This window comes from Lethenteron reissneri, chromosome 46 (genome assembly GCF_015708825.2).
Source record: "Lethenteron reissneri isolate LAM-NWPU_2019-01 chromosome 46, ASM1570882v1, whole genome shotgun sequence".
Classification (NCBI taxonomy): domain Eukaryota; kingdom Metazoa; phylum Chordata; class Hyperoartia; order Petromyzontiformes; family Petromyzontidae; genus Lethenteron; species Lethenteron reissneri.
Genome location: NC_083824.1, coordinates 8,218,389 through 8,244,699, shown reverse-complemented (window position 1 = coordinate 8,244,699; position 26,311 = coordinate 8,218,389). Strand labels below are relative to the sequence as shown.

General features: G+C 49.0%; 1 protein-coding gene across 4 annotated transcripts in view; it reads left to right on the top strand.

Moving 5' to 3' along the window:
* Window positions 1-4,424: 4,424 nt before the first annotated feature.
* LOC133354151 (myocyte-specific enhancer factor 2A-like) overlaps window positions 4,425-26,311 on the top strand; it is a 58,181-nt gene continuing 36,294 nt past the window's right edge. Inside the window, exons 1-2 of one of the 4 annotated variants that reach the window (XM_061570766.1) lie at window positions 4,425-4,744; window positions 22,568-22,670. The gene's annotated coding sequence lies outside the window, so the exon portion shown is untranslated. Of the gene's footprint in view, window positions 4,745-15,030; window positions 15,124-22,567; window positions 22,671-26,311 lie in introns of those variants that run through there. The other 3 variants (XM_061570762.1, XM_061570764.1, XM_061570765.1) reach the window with 3 other exon arrangements.

Below are 26,311 nucleotides of genomic sequence, written 5' to 3'. Positions count from 1 at the left end.
CGTTTCTCCGCAAGATATCCGAATGGATCTCGCGCCGCCGATATAGCAATCGGGATAGAAACTTTTGGGAGAAAGGGGGTGGGGGGGGGCATAAGAAGCGAACGCTCGAGAAATTGCCGCGTCAGCAAAGTGTTTAACATTTCTCGCGGAGTCAAAATATTAATGGGGGAAAGAAATTGAGCATTTTTCGCGCAAGTAAGGGGCGCTTACGTAACGCGCGACAGTGAGTGTTCCTTCTGCGGCACTTGGAAAACTTTTGCGCGACTCAACCCAGCTGAGCTCACGTCGCCTTCCCTGTTAGCGCTCATCAGCGAGTCGCGGCCAGCTACGCAAGAGCCAAATAGCTACATCGTGGGCCAGTACAAAAATGTGAGAATCAGTTTTCCCTTTTTTTCTGGCATCAAACAGGTGTTAAGATGTTAAAACACCAAACTGAAACCTTTCACAAGGAATCATGTCTGCATTAACCACAATACTCGTGGTCAGAATGCAAACAAAAAACATACTCTGATAATATATGCATTGTCTTTTAAACTAAATGGCCCACACCAGAGACAGCTTTCTTTTGAGCCTCGTCTCAAAACGGTGTTAGACCAGAGGACGACCGCTTGTGTTGCGATCGAAACGTCGTGAGTTTTTTGGGTGTTTTATATTTTAAAAAATAGATATTATTTTTATTTTATTTTCTACCTACGTGACTTTACCAAAAGAACCATAGCATATCAAGTAGCTTTGTCCTTGAACTAGTTCTCAGCTGTGTTCTGTTGGCCGGCCTCTGACCAGGGCGGCTGTGCGTGCGTGAGGGAGTGGTGGCGCGTTGGTTAGCACACTGCGCTTGCGAAACTCTGGCCGCGTGGGTTCGATTCCCGTCTACGGCTAAAATTCCATCGTGCGCCATTCCAAACATTCCAGCCACCATATCGGTGCTCGCTAACATCACTTGCCCCAACAGTCTATGTAGACTATACGGGGAGAGACATGTGCCTTTGCGTGTCCGTGTCTGTGTGTGCTCGCTAACATCACTCGCTGTCTTGATTTTATCGCTAGGACTACCTCCGTTTAATCTAAACTCTAAAAGTATATCGATGGCCTCTTTAGTGCGGCGGCGCGAGCTTTTTGCTAAACAAACACATTAATTTAATGAATGAGTGAACTTACCGCATGTGATATCTTTGCCACTCTCTTGCCTGCGTGCTCACTCACAGCAACTTGCCCGAACCGTCCACAGCGCTATACGGGGGACCTTTGTCTTTGAGAGAGGGTGCGCGCGAGTGGGTAGGTGTGGGCGGATGGGGTTGGCTCATGGGCAGCTATGCCACAGATCAGTAGAATTGTAAACCACAGCAGAGCCCGCAAGACCTGGCCGAGCGCTACTGCCCTGCCGGATCGAGTGTCGTCCACGCGACACCTGTTCGGATAAAAATACTGCGGCCCTGACGGACAGAGGCAGCGGGGATTCGAGGGGCGACGGTGGTGGTGGGGTGGGGTGGGAGAGACGTGAGCGGAGGGTGGACATGGAGTGGTGGGGGACGGCACGGTTGGTGTGGTGGGGCATGGTGGGGGAGGGCACGGTGGGTGGGGGGGGGGCATGGTGAGGGGGGGCACGGTGGGGGGGCATGGTGAGGGGGGGGGGCACGGTGAGGGGGCATGGTGGGGGGGGCATGGTGAGGGGGGGGCATGGTGAGGGAGGGCGCATGGTGAGGGGGGGGGCATGGTGGGGGTGGTGGCCATGGTTGAGCATGTAGTGGGGGCTCGGGGTGCGGAGGCAGTGGGGCCCCGGGGCCCACCCCCGATGTGCGGCCGTGCTGTTGAGCTCGGGGCTTTTTATGCGAGAGGCGTGCGTCTCGCACAGGACCACGCACGTGGCGTGACGTGCGCGTGTGTGTGTCTGTGCGTCATCGCCACTAGGAAGACAAAGGCGGCCTGGCGTGGTGCTGGTCACTCAACTTCGAGCGTGCCTTTCCGGCCTTCATAGGTCCTCGCAAACAGAACTTGCCCCGACAGCCTGTGAAGGCTACACGGGGTATTTGTGTATGTGTGTATGCACGGGGAGCGGTCGTAAAACGTTTAGCGCGCTGCGTAACGAACCCGGCCACCCGAGTTTGATTCCCGCTCACGGCCAACAACCCAGTGACGATTATCTGAACCCGTTCGAGGCCTCCCCTAGGTCGACTCGGCCTCAAATTAGTACCTGAGTGCCGTGTGCAAACATCACCACTGGGGAGACAAAGGCGGCCGGGCGTGGTGCTGGCCACCCATCCACCCCCTCGTGTACCGCTCCGGCCTTCACAGCTGCTCGCCAACAGCACTTGCCCCAACAGTCTGTTAAGGCTATACGGGGGGGGGGGGGGTGGGGAATCTTTGTCTTTGTGTGCGTCGATTTGCTTGACGAGTTGATGAACCTGGCTCGGCATGGGATGGCGGGGACATTGCAAGGGGCTTGGCGTCTCACATCCTCCGCCCGCCGCTTGCCAAATAACTGATGGCTGCATAGTTGTGGGGGCTTTTTTAATATAGCTAAGAGATTCATGCCGGTGGCATCATTGTTGTTAGCGAGCGTGTGCACTCGAGGTTTGTGGCGTGGCCCAGATGCGATTGTTTCATAGGGTTAGCGTGGTTTAAGTGGGCGCGCCACGGTGGCCAGGAGATGTTAACTACCTCGCCTGCCTGGTATACAGGAGGTCGTATGGTTCAATCCCGACCCTGATGCCCGCTGTACATTTGGAGTATGCGTGTTTCCCTCTCATCATCACCACCACTGTGGCTAGGATATGTTAACTACCTCGCCTGGTATACAGGAGGTCGTGGGTTCGATCCCGACCCTGATGCCCGCTGTACATTTGGAGTTTGCGTGTCACTCTCTCATCAACACCACCACTGTGGCTAGGAAATGTTAACTACCTCGCCTGGTATACAGGAGGTCGTGGGTTCGATCCCGACCCTGATGTCTGCTGTATATTTTGAGCTTGTGTATCTCCCTCTCCCCGTGGTCGCGTGGATTTTTCTCCGGGTCCTCCGGTTTTTCCCTCCACGTTTAGAATCAACATCACGCGCCTAGAGAATTTGTCTGCGATACATTTCCACACGATAAGCCACTTCGTGAAGCTATCATGTGTGGCCAGGTCGCTTCTAAAAAAATAGTTATATAGCTCAGTGGGCCTTAACTGTTAAAATAAAAATAGTTGTAGTAGTTTTAAATAGTTTACATTTGAAAATTGAAGTGCTGGGAAGCCAGAATGAGTTTCCACACTGTGGGCAGTTGCGTTCATGCAAATTATCAACCAACATCACGCGTCAGTGAAGGTACGTACTCACAATGTCACGGTTCTACGTGTCGCTAAATTCTGCTATTAATCGTAGGCCATTTTTTTTTCCAAGCGTGCTGTCTGAAAGCGGATGTGATATTCCCCGCTACATCACTTGTGAGATTATTAAGACCTCTGCATTGTTGGCGATGTCATGAACCGCAGGCCAACATTTGAGAAATTTCCGGACATTGAATTCATTGACACCGAAACATTTTGCAGCCATTATGCAAATTCGGTGTTCAGGTATTCCTCGAAAAATAGTTTACCAATATGCACGGCATCTCAAATAAATAACGTGCGCAAGTGAACGAGTCAAATGTATTAACAATGCATGCTTCAGAACAATGGTTCTTAACCTCTACTGCAGCCTTGCAACCCCTTTGGTTCTCAATCGTAAAATGTTTTTATAATGTTAATTAATACATAGAGGGCTTGATGAAGCAAATTAGTTGTACTTACGTGCCCGTACTTAATGATTTATTTTATAAAATGATCTGGCCATGTCTCGCACCCCATGTTAAGAAGAACCACTTGTTTCGAACTTAATTCTCGGCAGACTCTACGACTTCCATAACAAAGACAGAGACCACCCGTATAGCCTTAACACACCTATTAGGGCAAGTGCTATTAGTGAGCGCCTACGATGGCCTAGTATGGCACACGAAGGAGTACTGGTGGCCAGCACCACACCCGGCCACCTTTTAACCCCCAGTTGCGATTTTACACACCGCACCAGGTGCTCATTCGAGACTGATGAGGCTGAGTCGACCTAGTGGAGGTCCAGGACTGGTTCACATATTCGTCGCTGGTGTTGGCCGTGAGCGGGAATGGAACTCGGGTGGCCAGGATTTCGTAGCGCAGCGCGGCCGCTAGCCGCGACAACTGCCGCTTCCGAAACGACTTCCATAACACACGCGCGCAAACACCTCATCGCTGCTGTTCCACGGCTTCACAATTTTTTTCACATCCCATCTCACATCTCCCAACAAAACTGGTTCACAGCAACCTCTTCCCATCGCCACCACCCACCCACTCACTCTCTCGCTCACCCCACCCCATCGCTCCATCCCCACTCCCTCCTCGCAACCCCCTTCCCGCCCACTCTTAGCACCCTTATCTCTCCACCCACCAACCGGGCCAGGATCTGAGAGAGAGGGGGAGAGAGGGAGAGAGAGATCGTAAGAGAGGGTTCGCTCGTGAAGCCAGCTGGTCTGGCTTGGATTCTGCTCTGGCGTGGGGCGGCGGTGACACAAGGTGAACGCAGCACACAGAAGCTACCTTGGCTCGGCGGATTTTCCCCCCTTGTGTCCGGCATCAGGGCTGGAGGGAGGGGAGGCTGCGACTGATAAAAGTGTGGGAGGAGGAGGAGGGAGGAGCGGCAAAATCGGAGTGGGGGGGGGACCGTGAACTTGAGCTTGCGGCACACGGGAGGGGAGGTGAGTCGAGTGCGAGCGGAGAGTGTGAGCACGCACACAGGCACACACACAGGCACACAGACAGGCACATAGACAGGCACACACAGGCACACACACAGGAACACAGACACAGGCACACAGACTCAGGCACACACACAGGCACACAGACACAGGCACACACACAGACAGGCACACACAGGCACACACAGGCACACAGACAGGCACACAGACACAGGCACACAGACTCAGGCACACACACAGGCACACACACAGGAACACAGACACAGGCACACACACAGACAGGCACACACACACAGGCACACACAGGCACACAGACAGGCACACACACACAGGCACACAGGCACACACACAGGCACACAGACGCACACACAGGCACACACACAGGCACAAATACCCCCGTATAGCTGTAAGAGGCTGTTGGGGCAAGTGCTGTTAGCGAGCATCTATGAAGGCCAGCACGGCACACGAGGGGGTGGGTGGCCAGAACCACGCCCGACCGCCTTTGTTTCCCGAGTGGCGATGTGTTTTTTTTTACAATTGGTTGAGTCGACCTAGGGGAGGCCCAGGAACGGTTCAGACAATCGTCACTAGGCATTGGCCGTGAGCGGGAATCAAACTCGGGTCGCCGGGTTCGTAGCGCAGCGCGCTAACCGCTACACCACCGCTCCCCGCACACACACACACACACGACCCGTAATGCACACACACGACAAACATCCCTCGTGTAGCCTACACAGGCTGTCGGGGGAAGGGGCAGTGGTAAGCGAGCAATAAGCGACGTGCACGTGCGCAGTGTCGGATCGAATGTGGGTTGACGGGCAAGATTTCCGTTTCTCAATCAAGCTGTAGGGTTCAATGGCTCCTTGACTGGCACACGCTCGCGTCTTATCTGTGTTACACGCACACGCGCTACGGATGTCAAAACTGGGTTGCGTTCTCTTTTCTTTTTTGTCGGACGGTTCTGAATCATTCGCCTGGGAGATGTTCAGTTTTCAGTTGGGTCTGCAGCGGCTTTTGGCGAGCCATCGAACAAAGACGGCCACTGCATCGCGCGCTGTCAGATGCGCTTCTGCGGCCGTCTGGAACGCTCTTCTTATCCGATATTAGGAAGCGACTGGAGCGATTGACTTAAAAATCTAGATTGAAAGCTCGTTTCTTTAGAAATGCTTTTTGTGTTTAGTTTGTTGTCTTTCCCTCGCACCTCCGATTAGCGCGGCTGGCTACGTACGATGCGAAAGAAGTTCCACATACGTACACGTGCATACACAACATGTAACAGTGTGTTCGGAGAGTCCGTACATAAACAAATACTTGTGCTGGAGGTGGCCCGAAATCATCTCGCGGGTCAGTAGCTGTGGAAAGTATTCTACGGGTAATGCCGAAATAGCAAATCTGAATCCTGACCCAAAAATTGTCGGGATTTTGACAATTAATGCGTTTTTAATTGCATCAGAATGTATGGAGAGAGAGAAAAAGCCCCCCGAAGTGGTCTGTTCGTCTCCCCGTGTGACATTACTGCGACACAATCGCAGCCGTTAAACCTCAGTGCACAGAGGCACTGAAGTTTAACAATGCTGGCGAGGAAGCGTGCGAGTAACAATTTGTCACGATACGCGCGTGCGGTAGCGTGGCATCTGTTGTCGGTGCCTATCGCGCTAAGCCACCTGAATTCAATTCCCGGATAACATCACAGTGGTCGGTGGGATCTCAACCGAGTCTGCACCCACCCCCTCTCTCTCTCTCAACCCCCTACCCAGACCCCACGTTTCATCAGCCTTCACCGACCAGCGTGGTGAAGTATGGCCAGACAGTCCCCCCATCACGTGACCGGCCTAGCAGTAGATTGACAAAGGGACTGTAGAGATTATTGTCGTCTTACACGTGTACGTTACATGTTTTGCTTTAGGCTTTGATCGGTATTCACTTTCACACGGGGCATGCTTATCACACGGCAGTGAATCAAGTCTCAACGCAACGGCATCTCAACACTCTCTCACCTGTGTCACCGTACAGTCAGACACGTTTTTCTAACTAGACTTTGTTTTGAATTTACCAGGTAAGGTCCACTGAGTTGTGTAGCTCTGTTTCAGAGGCGACCTGGCCACAAATGATAGCTAAGCGAGGTGGATTAATCCCGTGGGAAATCTGATACGATTAAAAAGCATGTGGAGGGGAAAACCCGGGGGAAATAAAATCCACGCGACCACGGGGAGAACATGCAAACTCCAAATATGGGTTCGATCCCGTCAGGATCGGGTATGCGAACTCACGACCCTCCTGTATGCTAGGCGAAGGTAGACAGACGCTGTCTTTCCGACAGACCTGTTCTTCACCTGAGGACGGCTGCTTGCGTTGTGGCCGAAACGTCGTGAGAATTATTTTATTATATTTATTTTTATTATTTTATTATTTCCCTTCTACGTGACTTTACCGAAAGAACCAAGAAGATGAGCAGGCGAAGGTGGTTAACGCTTCGCCATGGCGGTTGTGATCATCCAGAACAGAAACCGTGACACGTGGAACGATCAACTCGAGGTCCGATTCACAGACACGAGGTTGGAGGGAGGAATTATGACAGAGCAGCGACGCACCACTCCCGACGCAAGCACGTGGCTCATTGACCACCTCGTTGTAGCAGCTGCTGCAAGAAGATCAAAATAATATGATTATTTTCAATGCATTATTTTTATTTAAATGTTTTTTAATTTTTTTTCAATGTATTACTTTGTATTTACATTTTTATTTTATTATCTTTTATATTCTTTTCAATTTATAATTTTTATTTAAAAAATATTTTATTATTTTTATATTATAAAAAAAAATTTGTTATATTCTTTTTGTATCTACGTGACTTTTCCGAAAGAACCAAGAATATGAATTCCTGCAGTCACGAAAGTTTTCAATCAAAATTTCGCCCGGTTGTGCACACGCAGGATGTCAAGTTTATTGTCCTGTGGAATGTGTGGACAGGTATTGCTCGTTTTCTGTTTGGTCATTCCTCGTCAATGTCTCGACTCATCCTTCGCGTGACGCTCATTGAGTGCCGAGCGAGTCTGTGCTGATGGGAATAGCGAGAGGTGCTTTGAGCAATACATTTGGGCCAAACTGCCGCAAGGCATCACTGTGCGCAACGTGTGTTTAGATTTGTTTATGAATGTAGATGTCTAATGTAATCGTTTACTTCTATATACACATTCATGTGGACTCTCTGGTTAACACCTGTTGATGAAAGGCGGCAGGGAGTGATGCTGGATACCCACCCCTCGTGTGCTGTACCGGCCTTCATAGGTGCTTCGCTAGCAGCACTTGCCCCAATAGTCCGTTAAAGGCTATTTCGAGAATCTTTGTCTTTGGAGAGGTTGTGTAGCGATTAGTGCGCTGCGAACCCGGCGACCCAGTTCGATTCCTGCTCACGGCCAACACCAGTGACGATTATCTATACCGGTCTTGGGTTTCCTTCCCTAGCTTGACTCAAATGAGTACTTGGTGCGGTGTGTAAACATCGCCAATAGACAAACAAAGGCGGTCCGGCGTGGTGCTGGCCACCCACCCCCTCGTGTCCCGTGCCGGCCTTCATAGGTGCTCGCTAACGGCACTTGCCCCAACAGGTTGTTAAGGCTATACGGGTCACCTTTGTCTTTTCTTGTGTCTCGCTTGTGTTCAATGCGCTGTGCGACCCTAGTTCGATTGCTGCTCACGACCAAGATGAGCGGCGAATATTTGATCTCAGCCTTAATACGGGTCGCTGGTGCCGTGTGTGAACTTCAGCACCGGGGAGACAAAGGTGGCAGGACGTGGTGCTGGCCACCCACCCCTCTCTCGTGTGCCGTGACGTATGGGACACAGGCCACCCTCCCGCCGCTGTTGACATGCAGACCATTGGTACAAAGCGAGCGTCAGTGTCTTCGCCAGGTGGAGCAGTGCTGTACTTCTATGCTCCCGTGCCCGTAAATTTGAAAAAAATAGTGAACCTGGTAAGCCGATGTCTGCTGTGGTCTCGGCCCCTTCACCAAGCTGGCGGACTGACCACCAGCTACTAACTCCCTACACGGAGCGCACCACGACACGGACAGACCCTTCCATCTGCAGTAGTACTCGGCCCTGTGATGTCAATATGCAGTGCCGGATTATCCTAGTAGTAGAAAAAGTAGCTACATATTCCGGTTCAGTGATTCTGCACTTGCTCTATCACTATACTGCTTTCAACATTTAAGGTTAGCGATTTGTCATATCTGGCTGTATAGCAAATGAAAAATACAATTACTTTACTATACAAGTAAAAAATGTATGTGTTTTAATATTTACGTGTTTTTTTTATTTAGGGTCCTTTTATAACTTATGCTACAGGACCCGCACTAGCTTAATCCGGCACTGTCTATATGGCATTGCCATCGCTGGCTCAGGACCAATATCTATCTACCTACCAGATGCCCCAACATTGTTCAGCCCATCCACATTTGCTCAAATTTATTTTGCTGGTGACCTAAGACAGCGATGGTCTTACAATGCAATTCTGCAGGAACTGCACGATGTTTTTTTTTTAAATGCACAGCGCACCCCTATACAGGAGCACATGGGTTCGATTCCTGACCCTGGTGATGACGCCTGTTGTATATTTGGGGGTTTTGCGTGTTCTCTCTCCCCGTGCTAATCGAGTGAACTTTTCACCTGGTCCCTTCGGGGTTTTCTCCCCTCCCTTCACAGTTACAAACATGCCTTTTAGATGATTCGGCTGCGATGATAAATTCTCACACGTGATGATGATGATGATGATATCAGTCACTCCACTGTGGCGAGATGTTAACTACCTCGCCTGGTATGCAGGAACCCGAGGGGTCGATCCCGACCCTGTATATTTAGAGTTTGCGGTGTCTCTCTTCCCGCGGTCGCGTTGATTTTTCTCCTAGTCCTCCGGTCTTTCATTCCACGTTTAGAATCAACAACACGCGTTTAGAGTATTTGGCTGCTATAAATTTCCACGCGATAAGCCACTTCGTTGGGCTCAAATGTGTGATATCCAGGTCGCGTCTGAAAAATAAAAAAAAGTTTAATAGTTCAGGTTTGTTTTACTTCAATCAGCCATCATGCGCGGCCAGGTCGCCTCTGATTAAACAAAACAAAAACAGCTAACAGCTCTCAGTGGGCTTTACCTGGTAAACAACAACAACGTCTAGCATTGGACCCCCATGAATTTGCGCGTGCGTCTGTGCGTGAGAGCGAGTGAGTGAGTGAGATAAACAAGCAGCGTGCAGGGGGGGTGGTGGGTAGGAGGTAGGGGGAGGGAGGTCAGTGTCTCGCAAAGGCCGACACATGGGAATGAGTCATTGCGTGTGCGTCACTCCCGTGGGGGTGGCAGAGGGGGGGGGAGCTTTTTTTGTAGGGGGGCAAGAGTTGTCTGTAAGTTCAGGGGGCGCGCGTGCGTTCGTGTGCGTGTGCATGTTATTGGCTCACGGACGCACAGCCCTTAGCCAACCGCCTGTGAGAGCCTACACGGGGGACCTTTGCCTTTGCGGGTTGTATGCATGAACTACGTTGAACGTCTTTCCCAACGTACGTAGCCGACAGTGCTATGTAATCGGAGGTTGCGGTAAAGATGCTTCGCCCACTGCGCCTAAAAACCGGAGCCCGCCCGAGTTTGATTCCCCCACCGAGGCCAACAATTGGTTACGGGTCGTATTAATTCTAGATTTGAAGCTTTCGTGATTGCAAGGATTCATACTCTTTGTTTTTTTTCGGTAAAGTCACGTAGGTAAAACAATTAAATTAAATAAATTAAAACAACTACATTATTTTGCTGTGCCTTTTTACACCTGATGAGGGAGGCTTGTGTTGCCTCCGAAACGTCGTGATTTAAAAAATACGGGTCGTATTCTCTGAGCCAGGTTTCCAGGCCTCCGCTAGGTGGACTCAGCCATAAATTAGAATCTGGTGCTGTGTGTGTGAATACCAGCACTGGGTAAGACACGCTGTAGGTGGATAGTCCGGGCGTGGTGTTCTGGCCACGCTGATGCCCGCGTGCTTTGTGTTTTCGGCCCTTAATAGGTACTCGCTAACAGCGCCTTTTCACAACACTTACGGTTATAAAGGGGATCTTCGTGGTATTTTCCTGGGTGTTTGGGTAGCAGAGGCAGACTCGAAGCCGGTTTAAGTATCGTTGATCAGTGTTCACTGTATGTATGTTGAACTTCTTTTGCACCGCACGCAGCCAACCGTGCTTATCGGAGGTGAACACCGATCAGTGTTGACCGCTCAGTGTTCACCCCATCGATCCCGATTCAATAAGATCCCCAACCACCAGCGTTCACCACCAACCTTTCACTAACCAGCGTGGTAACGTGACGGCCACACAGGGGCCCAACAACTGAGTCGGCGCGTGTTGGAGATTGACGTCACCGTAGCCATCTAACAACTCGGCGATTCGCCTTCACGCATCGTAAACAAGATGACCAAAGCAGCTGCGCGTTTATGTAGAGCAATGGGGGGGTGGGTGGCCAACCTGCTCCAGACCCAGAGCCACAAAGCACCCACATGGTCTACAAACAGCCAAATGTATGTATATATATCATATTATTATATCAAACAACTTATCGTGCCACTTTAATTCAGTATCTCTTTGCTACGACGGTGATAGTGCTGCGTTCTTCGTTATGCCCCTTCGATGGAGCCGCTTGTGGGTGGATTCAAGAGCCGTGCGCGGCTCGGGAGAGACGCCAGTTGGCCATCGCTGATGTAGAAACTAAACTTGTCACTTTCAATCTTTTCGGGGTTTTTTTTTTCGCGCACACACACAAAGTATTCTTCAAAAATCCTGATATCCTGGGAGTCTGGTTTTCACAGATGCCGTAACTTCCTCCCGGGTTATCATCGCCAGCGGCTTCAATGAGAGGCTCGTAATCGGGGGACAAGTGGCACAGCTGCACCACGAGCAGCGCGGCAAGCAAGCTATGCGCCTGGCTTCTGTTGTTCATCGCCGTGGCTCCGACAAGCCGAGAATAAGGCGGCCAAAAGGGTTCCGTTGTCAATTCGGGGATGGTCCCATAGAGCCGCACCTCACGGCTCGCCCGGGTTCGCTCCATGGCAGGGCGATCAATCGAGAAAGTCTGCGGGTGGTGCCGGTCTACGGTGACCACAGGGCCCATGCCAACCGCGTTGCGCTCACTCATCAGGGACGTGGGTACCGGGTTCGGTGTCGGTCTACGGTGACCACAGGGCCCATGCCAACCGCGTTGAGTTCACTCATCAGGGACGTGGGTACCGGGTTCGGTGTCAGGCTACGGTGACCCCAGGGCCTATGCCAACCGCGTTGTGCCCACTCATAAGGGGCGTGGGTAAATGGGTTCGGTGTCGGGCTACGGGCCCCACTGGCCTCGTCTTGCGGGAGGTTCTTTGCGCGTGAGTCTCAGGACCTATATTTAGCCAGTGCGTGAGACTTCGGCACAAGACACTGCTCGGTCTGACCGGTGTCTCATCTGACAAGCAGCTCATCGCCAAACTGTCCGGTTCTCTTGGGTTTTTCGTGAGAAAGTGGAGCGACATTCCCACCCACCCACCCGTCGAGGCACGGGTGGGAAGGAATTCGCCCGCCTTCTATCCCATGGACAAGGTGATCCATTTATAGATCTCTTCTTCTCCCGTCCTGCCACTTTTACAGAGGACGCTGGAACCATGAACTTCAGGCAGCAGTAGCAGCAGTTGCCCTCCGCTTTTTGAGAACATCATTATATGATCATCATTAGATGATGATTTGATGGTGATGAGGGCGCCACGGTGGCGAGATGTTAACTACCTCGTCTAGTATACAGGATGGTCGTGGGTTCGATCCCTGGGATCGTGTGGATTTTTCTCTGGGTCATGCGGGTTTTCCCTCCATATTTAGAAACAAAATGCGTTTAGAGTATTTGGTTGCTTTAAATTTCCATGCAATAAGCCACTTCGTTGAGCTATCATTTGTGGCCAGGTCGCTTCTGAAAAAAGCTGTATAGCTCAGTGGGCCTTACCTGGTAAGATAACAATAAAAATGCGTTTAGTTTATTCTGGAAGGAACCACCTGGTTCCACCGGCCCACAGGGGATTATTGTGTCCGTCGTGCAGGGAGGGGCTGGGTGGGGAGAGAGGGGCTGGGTGGGGAGGGCTGGGTGGGAAGGGTGGGGAGGGGCTGGGTGGGGAGGGAGGGTGGGGAGGGGCTGGGTGGGGAGGGTGGGGCTGGGTGGGGGTGGGAGAGGTGGGGCTGGGTGGGGAGGGGCTGGTCACCCCGTGGTGCCCTTATAAAACTCAACGTTTAACCTACTCACGCCGGCTTGTGCCCGCCCTCACAGTCGGCCATATTTGCGGAATACACCACGCCGCCGTTGACCCTGGCCATTGACCGAGCAACCCAACGTTCCTACCAACTCCCTCCGCAGGAATGTGTTATATGTCATCCCGTCTGTGTCTGAAGTTTCTCATCATTCTTCTACAATCTTTTGACACCTCATCCTCCTCCACTCCATCAGCCCATTCCGTTTTCCTTGGCGGTCCTCTGTTAACTTCCACAGACGTTGCTATTGCTTTTATCTGGATTCCTCTTTGGTGGCATTTACCTCTTTTGATTTGAAGCTTTCGTGACTGCAGGAATCTTTGGTTCTTTCAGTAAAGTCACATCGATATCTACGTGACTTCACCGAAACAACCAAAGAGTATTTACTTCTGTGGTGGCATTTACCTATTTGGTGGCATTTACCCGATATGTCCCGTACCACAGCTTATTTTTTTACGTGATTCACGTGCAGTACTGGTATACCCACCTCTGAAATAATAGGGACACATTAATGGATCTGAAAAAATATCACTAAAATTTCAAATCCTTCCCTTTTTGTGTCATCCAACAATCTCACTCAACACACCAGTTGCATGCATTCGACCTCCCTGTTGCCGTCTAAGATACACAGACCATCGCTTCCACCGTACAGTATTACATCACCTACTTATGACAGAAATAAGAAATCAGTCGCGTATATATATGCACGTTGAACTTCTTTCGCGCCGTACGTAGCCAACCGTGCTAATCGGAGGTACAGGATGATTCATGTGGATGGATCACAGTCTATCCTTTTGAGGGGCTACGGGGTCTAATTTCATGAACGTGCCAATGTGGGGTCACGGGCTCTGAGATTTTCGCTGGCGAAATGAGGTTGCCGCTGCTCAGGCCGGGGAGAGCCGTTTGTGCCTCTCTCCCGGTAACAAAAAAAAATGTTGTCTCTCTCCTCGCGCCCGCCTCTCACCGGCGGAGTCTTGCGAGCGGCACACTTGGCAAAGACGTCTCTTCTCGTATGAAAGTCGCCTATGCTTTTATGTTGTTGTTGTTGCCCGGTGTTTGCTCATTAATTTCTTCCAATTGATTTCTGCTGTCCAAAACCATGTCACAGTAATCTCTAATCATCACAATAACCTCTATTTCCTAAAGCGCCTTTCATATTGAAGTATCTCAAAGCGCTGCACGTAAAAATACAACTACACTCACGAAGTAGAGATAAAATCCAGGCGAAATCGAAAGCTGGTAATAAGAATATCAATAACTACACCAACATTACCTCTCGGGCAGGCTCTCTGGAGCTCCCTCCTAGTGGAGACCCTCTCGCCAGCAGTGACGCGAGCGAGCAATTGCAGGGCTGTACCTTTACCGTGATCATCGGCAGGCCAAGCGAGGCCACGTGTGCGTGTGTGTGAGTGTGCAGCTTATTCGTATGCTGGAGCGGCAGTGTAGCGGTTAGCACGCTGCGTTACGAACCCGACCGCCCGGGTTCGATTCCCACCCATGGCCAATACCAGTGACGATTATTTGAACCGGTGCTGGGCCTCCGCTAGGTCGACTCAGCTTCAAATGTTTACCTGTTGCTGTATATAAACATCGCCACTAGGGAGACAAAGGCGGCCGGGCGTGGTGCTGGCCACCCACCCCCTCGTGTGCCGTTCTGGTCTTCATGGGTGCTCGCTAACAGCACTTGCCCCAACAGCCTGTTGAGGCTAGACGGGGGTATCTTTGTCTTTCTCTTTGCAGCTATGCGTGGGTTGCGTGTGGTGTGGTCTGCCTGTATCCGAGTGGGTTCGTTCGCAAGTGCTGTGAGAGCTGAATAATTGAAGGGACGGCAGGATGAGACGATGGTGACGTCATGGTCTCGTGGGTTTGACGGTGGGGGGGGGCGTTGAACGTACCCCCTATTTGCCCCCCTCCCCCCCATATAACGAATCCATATTGCGGGGGCGCAACTTTGACGAGATGTTATCTTCCTCCCAGGAGGTCGTGGGTTCAAACCCGGACCCTGACGATGCCTGCTGTATATTTGGAGTTGGGGTGTTCTCTCTCCACGTGATCGCGTGGATTTTTTCCCCGTGGTCCTCCGGTTTGTATTTTGCCCTGCACACTTAGAATCGACGCGTGCGTTCAGATTATTTGGCTGGGAATATAAATGCACACACTTGATGATGGTGATGATAATAATCGACTTCGATTAGCTATCATGTGTGGCCCGGTCGCCTTTGCAAAAAAAACCCCGAAGAACTCAGTGGTAAAATAAAATAGTTGAGTTAGAATGACATTTGCCACGTCGCACAACACGCGAAACCTACTCTCAGCTCGAGTGTAGGTGCCACGAGGTGCATCGTGGGAGGTTGAGGCCATCATCCAGCAATGGATTGATCATTCCTGGTGACATCTCACAGTAATGTCACGGCATACTTGCAGGCTTGCAGGTGGCAGTGATTTCCCTCCCCCCCCCCCCCCCCCCCCCCCCCGAGTAATCCCCTGCCATTTCCTACTGCATTTATTATGTAAACTAATGTACACGTATATGCATCATTTATGTGTGCATACAGTTTATTGTGTGCATATGCACGCACGCACGCCAAAAACAACCCTCCACAAATGCAAGTAAATGGTTTTGAAATGCATTTGAGTAAGGCTAGTTGTGGAAGTAATAATAGCTTACTGTGGACGTATGTGGCTGACTTTTCGCTGCGCGTATATTTATCTGTGTTTGTAAATACAGCACGTATGAAATGTAATACTTACGTACGATGCAGAACAACTTAGTTGGGAGATCAACTGGGCTCCAAGCTGTGAAGTCGTGAGGTCTTCAGCTCCAGATTTATCATCTTCAACATTATCACTGTCAGTATCATAGTTACCAACCTCACTGCCATCATCATCATCATCATTGCCAACATCAGCATTGCCATCGTCATCATCACTGTCATCACTATCATCATCATGGTCCCTCTGGGGTTGGTAAAATGAGTGCCAGCGTGTAAGTCCACACTTCGTGAGGAACTCAATTGCACTTTAAATATTTAATAGTGTCCGTCGCAGGAATGTGGACGTTTCAGCACTGGCTCAGCAACACCGGTGGAAATGTAACACCGACAGACGCACATTGGAGAACGCAGGATACTTTGATTTATCTTCATGTAAAAAAATCCGTGCACGATCAAGCAACATGTTGAACTTCTTTCACACCGTGAGAAGCCAACCATGCTCATCGGAGGCGCGGGGGAAGGACAAAGAACCATGTGACCCAATCACCCTGAACAGACTCAATCTCGCCGAACCTCGTAAGCTCAGCCGGATTTGACCTGATTCACATCTTTTGGGTCAGATCGTGTGTCGTTTCAGTTTCATGTATTAGGTGTAGCCCTGTGAGCCATGCAGCTCTTGACTCGGGTGCAACCGCAACAAACACAAGCATGAACAAGGAACATCTTAAAGTGATTACGCACAACAGAAATTTTCAGGAAAAAACAGCAAAGTCTTCCAGAAAAAGCACCGTACATTAACGTTGTGTGCAAAAATCCCAGTGGGATGCAACTCAAACAATAACAACCACAAGACAATGTAGATTAAAGTTATCAGTCTAACTCTGTACTACAACAAACGAACATGGCTAAACCAAAACGTTTTCGAAATCACCAAAATAAAGCTATAAAAACAATGTAACAGTGATCATAGGAACTGTGATTCAAATTTAACAATAAACGATATTCATAACAGGCTAGGTGCATGAGGAGAATGTCACGTGACAGACCCTGTAGGTGACATGAGTTGACTGCTGTGCCAGGCTAGGTGCACCAGAAAAATGTCACGTGACAGACCCAGCAGGTGACATGGGTTGACTGGCAGATGCACCACCTGTACCCCTACTGTATCACCATCACCACCACCATCACCATCATCACCACCATCACCACCATCATCACCACCATCACCACCATCACCGTCCCTCAAGCGATGATCTTGTGATGGTCGTAGAAAGGAAGCTGCGACCTGAACTCCTCGTATACCTTTATTCTAGATTTGAAGTTTTCGTGACTGCAAGGATCCATACTCTTTGGTTCTTTCGGTAAAGTCACGTAGGTAATAATAATAATAAAATAATTATAAGAAATGTTTAAATAATTTTTTATAAAAATAAAAATGTAATTTTTTATTTTATTTTAAATTAAAACATATATTTTTTTATTTTATTTTATTATTATTTTCACCTACGTGACTTCCTCGTATACCCTTCTCCACCCGACACAGGCGACTAATAAAGTTGTCACGTGACAGAAAAACGTGGCAAATTGTATTACTGAAGTCGCGGCAGCGCCGCTGTGTTGGACATCGATTCGCACACATTCCACAAGTGGGTACGTCCGGACGTGTCGCTGATAGTTGCAACCGGCATCATCAGGCAGTTTCCATAATCATAATATTGTTCGCAGCAGCCTACACGTGTCGGCTTGAGCCTGTTCACTGCTTTATACGGTACACTGCCTGGCGATAGCAGCTGCTGTCGGCTTGAGACCTGAGGTGGTCAAGAGATGACAGAACAACAGCGCATTCTTGAATGCCTTGTACGGGTGTTCTCCGGATACTCGAATTTTCTCCCGCATGAAAGCCAAACGGCGATTTACGGAAATTGGTCAAACATCCCCGATGCGGGAATCCTCTTGAAAAATATGGTCACAGCTCATTGAGGGCTCTTCGGGATAAATAATTGTCGTGGATAATATTACACTAGAATCCATTAATTCAACAACACATACTGTATACATTTTTATTTAAAGCTTTCGTGACTGCAGGGATTCATATTCTTGGTTCTTTCGGTAAATTCACGTAGAAGAGAAATAATAAAATAATATAAATAAAAAAAATAAAAAAAATATTATTATTTCCCTTCTACGTGACTTTACCGAAAGAACCAAGAATATACATACTGTACACACACACACACGCGTCCATAATTTATGCACAAATGATGGAAATATGTCAGCATTTGGGGTGCCATCGCACGCCGCAGCCATTGCCCCGCCTCGCTGTCCCACGCGGGGCACCCTCCGTGGGCATTAGTGTGGCTCAATGAGCCCCATGGGGCTTGTGGGTGGGGTGGGTGGGTGGTGGTGGTGGGGGGACTTAGCTCCCCTAGAGAACACCAAGAACCATCATCACCCACACTCCCACAGGCAGCGTGAGCTTGTGGGGGGGGGCACCACTCTGTTGCCATGATCACCCACCCGTTGAGAGTGCTGGGGGGGGGAGGGGGGTTGCAGCCACTTCTAATTGTGTCTCTTAGGAGTGAGGGCGGAGGGGAGGGGGGTGCAGAGTTGGGGGGTGGGGGGGACAAAAGGAGGGGGGGGGCGTCGTGCAATTGTTGGATGACGCTGCTGATCGTTATAAGTCATGATTCATCCACTGCTGGATGAAGGTCAGCAGTGGATTGATCACAAACTCTGTGATGTGAGCGTTGGAGCACGTGGGACGGTGGCGTGGGAGTGGCGTGGAGTGGAGTGTGTATTCGCTGCGATCTCACCGCGATCGTGCGCGTTGGTGGTGCGCGAGTGGAAGAATAGGAGAGAGACGTTCGGCCAATTGTTGTTGCGACTTGCTGAAAAAAATAGCTTTATAGCTCATCGGATTCATCCGGTATAAATATTCTGAATTCCATGAATGAGCGTTTGGCTTGATGCGCAAGGTGGGAGCCGGAGTAGCCAGATGAAACCCCAGCGCACACACACGAGCGGGTGACGCTGAACGATCTGTCAGTTCGCTGACAATTATAATTATTTTGGTAATACATACGATTTATAACGCGTGCACGTTTCACGAATCAGAACTCAGAGGTGTGGAGCCAGAGCTCAAAGCTGCTCGTAAGCGCAGCGTGAACAGATGAAAGACTAAACAGGTGAGAGTTTGGATAGGTGAGAGCCGGGGCAGGTGAGAGTCTGGATAGGTGTGAGCCGGGGCAGGTGAAAGTCTGGATAGGTGAGAGCCGGGGCAGGTGAGAGTCTGGATAGGTGAGAGCCTAAACGACTGAGTCCCTAAACAGTTGAGATCCTGGATAGGTGACATACTGAACAGGTGATAGCCTAAACAGGTGATCATCTGTACTCTTTGGTTCTTTCGGTAAAGTCACGTATGTAGAAAATAAAATAAATCACGACGTTTCGGGCGCAACACAAGCGTCCATCATCAGGTGGGAAAGCACGGTCTGCTGCTTGTGTTGCGCCCGAAACGTCGTGATTTATTTAATTTTATACTTACGTGACTTTACCGAAGATACCAAAGAGTATGGATTCCTGCAGTCACGAAAGCTTCAAATCAAGGTGATAATCTGGATAGGTGAGAGCCTGGACAATTGAGTGCCGTGAGCTGCTGCTTGAAGGTGGATGATGATGCTTGGACGCCACTCAGCCAGGACGGGTCCTGCTGAACATAAGACATGGAACGATGCATCCGTTCATTGGTTAAAATTCATTACCTATACCCCCAACGATACACGCACAGAATAGTGTGAGTAAGAATATATACGCTGAACGAAAATGTCCGTGGAGCAGTTGCCTGCAGAGTCGAAGAGTCGAGTTCGAGCACTGGCCACAGTTCACATAAGTGGCAAGTTGTCCCTCCTATCGCCTTCACCAGCCCACTCTCTGACTCGTGCGGTGAAGTATGAAGTATGGTCCATCCAACTTGTTAGACCGGCACGTCACGGGGAGGGCCCCTCGTGCGGCAGTGGATTGACAAAGGGCTGACAGTGACACTTAAAATTTCGATTTAAAGCTTTCGTGACTGCAGGGATTCATATTATTCTTGGTTCTTTTTTGTCTTCTCGACAGACCTGTTCTCCACCTGAGGTCGGCTGCTTGCGTTGTGGCCTAAACGTCGTGAGAATTATTTTATTATGTTTTATTATTTATTATTTTATTATTTCCATCCTACGTGACTTTACCGAAAGAACCAAGAAAATGACACTTAAAGTTATAGACATTTGACGTCGCGATGTAGACACCGGAAGCAAACTGCGACGTTAGACACCAATGCCAATGAGAAGACGACACAAATCAATGCTCAAATTGATAGGCGACGGCGGATTAAGATGCCGTGATTCGTCAAGTCGTTGTTGCGAATTGAATGATCACGCGCCACTGAACAATGGCCCATTTATTACGTGTACACGAGTGCATCACACACACATCACACAACAAAGATAAAGATCCCCCGTATAGCCTGAACAGACTGTAGGGGCAAGTGCTGTTAGCGAGCACCTATGAAGGCCGGAACAGTACACGAGGGGGTGGGTGGCCAGCACCACGCCCGACCGCCTTTGTCTCCCTAGTGGCGATGTTTACACACCGCACCAGGTACTCATTTAAGGCTGAGTCGACCTAGGGGAGGCCCAGGACCGGTTCAGATAATCGTCACTGGTGTTAGCCGTGAGCGGGAATCGAACCCGAGTCGCCAGGTTCATAGCGCAGCGCGCTAACCACTACACTACCGCTCCCCACACATCACACAACACACACACATACACACACATCACACACACATCACACGCGCACGTGTGTCGGGGTGCTAACCGTCGCAGTCGTTATCGTGAAACGGGAATGGGATTCATCACGAGGCTGTGCCACTTTGATCCCAGCGCGCCTTCGGAGAGCACGGGGACATTTAGAGGCCCTGGCAAACATTCGTGAAGTCATTTTTGGGGCGGGGGCGGGTTGGGGGTTGGAGAAATATATATTTTTTACCTCTTTGAAAAGGAGAATTCACCCCCCCCCACCACCACCACGACCACCACCACAACCACCACCTCCTCCCCACTGCCGCCCCCACCCAAAGACAACATTTGCGGTGGTGGTGGTGGAGTGGTGGTGCTCGTGTGCGCGTTCGTGCGCGCGTTCGCGTTCGCCGCCGTTTCCGCTCCGGCGGGCGCGGGCGGGTGGGTCGCTAGCTACAATTAAAAAGTTTTGTTGTTGATAATTGGTTTTTTAGCCTTCTATCTGGCAGCAAAACTGACACCTTTTTTTTACAAGGAGTCATGTTTGCATAGACCACAATACCTGCAGTCATAATGCAAACAAACACAACTCTTATTCTTAGGTTTTTTTCGGTAAAGTCACGTAGGTAAAACATTAAAAAAATAAAATAAAAATTATTTTACTTTTTTAATGTTTTACCTACGTGACTTTACCGAAAAAAACCTAAGAATATGAATCCTTGCAGTCACGAAAGCTTCAAATCTAGAATAAACACAACTCTGATAATGTATGCACTGTCCTTGAAGGTGATTGGTCCACACCCGAGACAGCTTTTCTTAGAGCCTAGTCTCACATGGTGTTGGACCAGATGACGCCAAAAGGCGCACAACTCAAAGACAATGCACCATCAGAGTATGAGAGCTCGGGGCAAGCATTTACACCATTGGAACCTCATTTGGCAGTAAAAAAATATGATAATTGTTTTTTTACCCTTCTATCTGGCAACAAAACTGACACCTTTTTTTTACAAGGAAAATAAGGTGTCAGTTTTGTTTTTACTGGCAAATGAGGTTCCAAAGTTTTGTTGTTGTTCTTGTTGTTGTTATTGTTGTTGTTCTCCCAATGCGCGTGCTCCTCCTCCTGTGTTGGCTGTGTTGGCTGTGTTGGCTGTTCGGCGCACGATGTCCGACGTTTCGCTGCACGCGCTGGCAGCGTCGTCGCGAACTAGGATGGCCGTCGGTTGTGTTAACGCTGCGCCTGTTGCTAAAACAAATTTAAAAACAAAACGAATTCGCGATGCCGCATCCAGTTCGCTGCACCCTTCGATACGCTGCCCAGAAAAGCGGTTGTCATTACGATGATGACGGTGATTTATTAAAATATGAAAAGCAAAGCTTCACCGAGTCCCAGGACTTTGTCAGTTTGGTGCTGTTTAGGATGCTCGGCACATTTGTTCACGAGCTTTCAGCCGAGGTTATGTTTTTATTCCGCATTGCACCGCGTGTTCGTTCGCCACGTTGTCAGCCCGATGCGAACTGAATGTCGAGTTCCGAACGAAGCTCCCCGTCACGTGGAGCGTTCGCGTCGGAGATTCCTCGCGAACGGCAACGCGGCAGGACCCGAACAGACATCAGCGAAGCCGTGCATCACAACGGCGAAACACGACGCAGTCTCATCGGTCATTTGGGGCCGTCCATAAATGACGTCACGCGATTTTGGACCATTTTTGACCCCTCTCCCCCTCGTCACACGGCGTCACAAAAAGTCAAACCCCCCCTCAAATATGACGTCACAAAGCTCTGCCCCCCCCCCTCAAAACCATATTTCCATTTTGAAAATAAAACATGCTTCAAATCGCTTTAAACTATTGTCATCGTAGTGCGTATTTAATGTGGCGCTGCACTCTGATGTTGTAGGAGTGTTGTTATAACAATTAGTGTTATAACAATTCTATATTTTATTTAAAGTTGCGCATTTTGATGTGACGTCACATTTCTCAACCCCCCCCCCCCCTCGTCACACATCGTCACAAATGTCTGACCCCCCCACCCCTAGGTGCGTGACGTCATTTATGGACTCCCCTTGTGAGTTGTGACTCACGTTGATTTTCGTTTGGTGGCGCCGTGGGTTTGTTACCATCGGCATTGGCGAGACAAATGTAAGTTAAACACGTCGGCTGGATGAATTGCCCGATGATGCTGGATGTAATTGCCAGCGACACGTCGTACTACTCAAAAACTGTAAATGTTGTGGATTCACTCTTCAACACACCGGTGGGCTAAAGTAGTGAAATATTTGTCTTTTTTATTCTTGGTTCTTTCGGTAAAGTCACGTAGAAGGGAGATAATAAAATAATATAAATATAAACAATACAAATTCTCACGACGTTTCGACTGCAACACAAGCAATCATCATCAGGTGTGAAATCCACAAGCAATCATCATCATGATGATTGCTTGTGTTGCAGTTGAAACGTCGTGAGAATTTTTATTATTTTATATATTTTTTATTTTATTATTTCCCTTCTACGTGACTTTACCGAAAGAACCAAGAATATAAATCCCTGCAGTCACAAAAGCTTTAAATCAAAATTTATTTGTCTTTTGTCAACGTGACACTTTTTTGCTGATTGGCCGTGTCGGGTGGTGGAGGGTTACGACACATTTATAAATAACGCGATCTAACCCAAAACGTTTTTTATGAACAAATGTAAGTTGTTAGCATTTGCCCCAACAGTCTATTCGGCTATGTGGATGTCTCCTGCCTCTGTGTGTGTGACAACACTAGCTTGTGCTTGCGTGGCTGAGCGTGTGGAAGGAGTTTAGAGTAAGTGGCGCGCAACGCAGGTTGGTACGGTGCGTTGTGTTGTGTATGCAAGATTTTGAGTTGTTGGCTAAAGCTCAGAAACTTGAATTCCACCCACCGAGATTCAATTCCTGGGCAAGTATTGTCATTGCGATCAGCATTTGGCAATTACAGAGTGACGCCCACAGCCACGGGTTTCCTAGGTTCGATTCTCAGCCACGGATAACACCAGTGCCAAGTGGTATCTGAACCTGCCCTGGGTCAGCTCTAGGTTGACTTAGCCTTCAATGACTAAGCCTTAGTCTTTAGTGTGAACATCATCTATGACACAAAGGGCTACTGACCGAAATGTCACCAATTTTAAATATGTTATAATATTTAATTGTATATATAATGTCTTTCTCTTTAGGGTAGTGTCACTGACGGATGCGTTCAGTATTTGCCATGTGTGCTGGCGCAACAGTGGCCACGCGGAAACACAAACGTTTGTTTACTGAAGAAACAAAGGTGGCCGGGCGTGGTGCTGCGTCCGCCGCCTCCTCCTCTCTTTGTGCGCCGCGCCGGCCTTAATAGGCGCTCGCTGACAGCACTTGCTCCGGTAGCTACTCCAGGCTGCAGGGTGGGGTGTGGGGGGAGCTTTGTCTCTATCTGTGAGTGTAGGATGTGTTTGCTCACGGGGGTTCCTGCTATTGTGTATGGGTTTTAGGAAGAGGCCTGGGAATGCTCCCCTCGGTGTCATTGTGTCTCCGTGTGTCTCTCTGCGTCTCTTGTTTCCCCTTGCCCACTTGTAAGTGCGCTCTGCCAGTGCGACGGTGATGTACGTACGCACGTTGAACTTCTTTCGCACCGTACGTGCTAATCGGAGGTATCGGGGAAGGACATGAAACTAAACACAAAAGGAGTTCGAAAGAAAATGAGATTTCAATTTAAGTGCATAGCTCCAGTGGCTTCCTAATATCGGAAAGAAGAGCATTCCAGACGGCCGCAGAAGCGCATCTGAAAGCGCAGTGGCTGGCTTTGTTCGATAGCTGAGCTAGAAGCCGTATGTATGTCGAACTTTTTTCGCACCATACGTAGCCAACCGCGCTAATCGGAGGTGCAGGGAAAGGACCACAAAACTAAACATCCCCAAAAATCAGTTCTAAAGAAATGAGTTTCCAATCTAGATTTAAAAAGCGCATAGCTTCGGTGGCTTCCTTTTTCTCAGCATAAATGAATAAGAAAAACGCCCCCTTCATGATCTACGCCTAAATAGACGCTCGCCAATCCGTTCGTGTTTGCAACAAAACCGATGCGGTGCCAACGGTCCTCCGGTCGAGATTGACTTCGACGCTCGCGGCACGGTGCCCCCTTCATAAGTGGCAGCGCGAGAAACGATCATTTGTGACGCCCGCAAAGTTACTTGAAGGTGATAATGGGGCCACATTACTTTTAGATGAATAGGGTGAGCACGGCTGTACAAGGCCATTTTAAAATCTTGATTGAAAACTCATTTCTTTAGAACAGTTTTTTGCGTGTTTAGTTTGTTATCCCAACCCCCCTCCCCCACCGCAACTATGAATAGGACGGTTGGCTACGTACGGTGAGAAAGAAGTTCAACACACATTTGGCTTTTGGCTGGCCATCGAACAAAGTCGGCGGTCACCTCATTGCGCGGCGCTTTCAGATGCGCTTCTGCGGCCGTCTGGAACGCTCTTCCTTCCGATGTTAGGAAGCCACTGGAGGCTATGCACTTTAAAATCTAGATTGAAAACTCATTGCTTTAGAACTTTTTATGTGTTTAGTTTGTTATCCCCCCCCCCCCACCGCACCTCTGATTAGCGCTTGGCTACGTAGGATGCGAAATAAGTTCAACGTACATACAAAGAAAAGACACACAATGCATAAATGAAACGGTAACAAAAATGAGACGAAAAATAAATCTCGAATCGAATTGTGACCCCACCCCAGAATCGCGACAGCTTAATCGCCAGGGTGGCGAATCGTTTAAATGTAAAATTAAACATCTTACTGACGTAATAATCGGGTTTTTTTCCCATTTTTTCTGGCAACAAAACTGAAACCTTTTTACAAGAATTAATGTCTGCATTAACCACAATAATTGTAGTCAAAATGCAAACAAAAAACACACTGATAATATAAAGCAATTGTTCTTGAAACTGATTGGTTCACACCAGAGACAGCTTTCTTTTTTTTTAGCCTCGTCTCAATTGGTGCTCGACCAGATGACGCCAAAAGGCGTACAGCTCAAAGACAATGCACTATCAAAGTGATGAGGGCTCGGCGTAAGCATCTTCATCATTAGACCTCCTTTGCCAGTACTTTGTTATATTTTGGTACTGGCAAATGAGGTCCAATGATGTAGATCTTACTGACGTATAATAGTAGTGGCCAACATCCACACACACCGTGAATTCATTCTCAATGGAAGGCCTCTGTGTTGTTGCGTCAACATTTTAGCCTTTTTCAAACCAATCCATAATGAAAATTAAAACAAGACTCACATTTAAAGTGTTTGTTTTGTTACTGTTTTGCCTTACCAACATGAGAGAGAGGCTCGATATTGAATCGAGAATATTAACTTCCATGGACATAGTTCACGTCACGGTGGAGTGATATTGTTATATATTGCCGTGAAGAATAAATACATTTGTTGTGCCATGCTTGTGCCGTTTACGATAGCCAGGTGCAACGATTCGTCGATTAAACTCGGCTCTTAAGCTCACAATGAACGCGTTGAATCGCTCGCTGAAGAGTCACGTGGTTGTAGGTCCGTATACGTCGTCCGTTTGGGTTCCCTTGACCCTCCGTGCTCGAGGTCAACTATCGTTCACCACATCGTAAACATAATAGAGTGGATTTCTTGGCTGGAATCGTGACCGCGCATGGGGCGAATCACTTTGGAGCACGTGGCGTGGGGTGGGGGTGGGAGGAGGGCGTGACGATTTACACCTCGATTAAATATCCGAAACAATACATATTATTACAAGATAT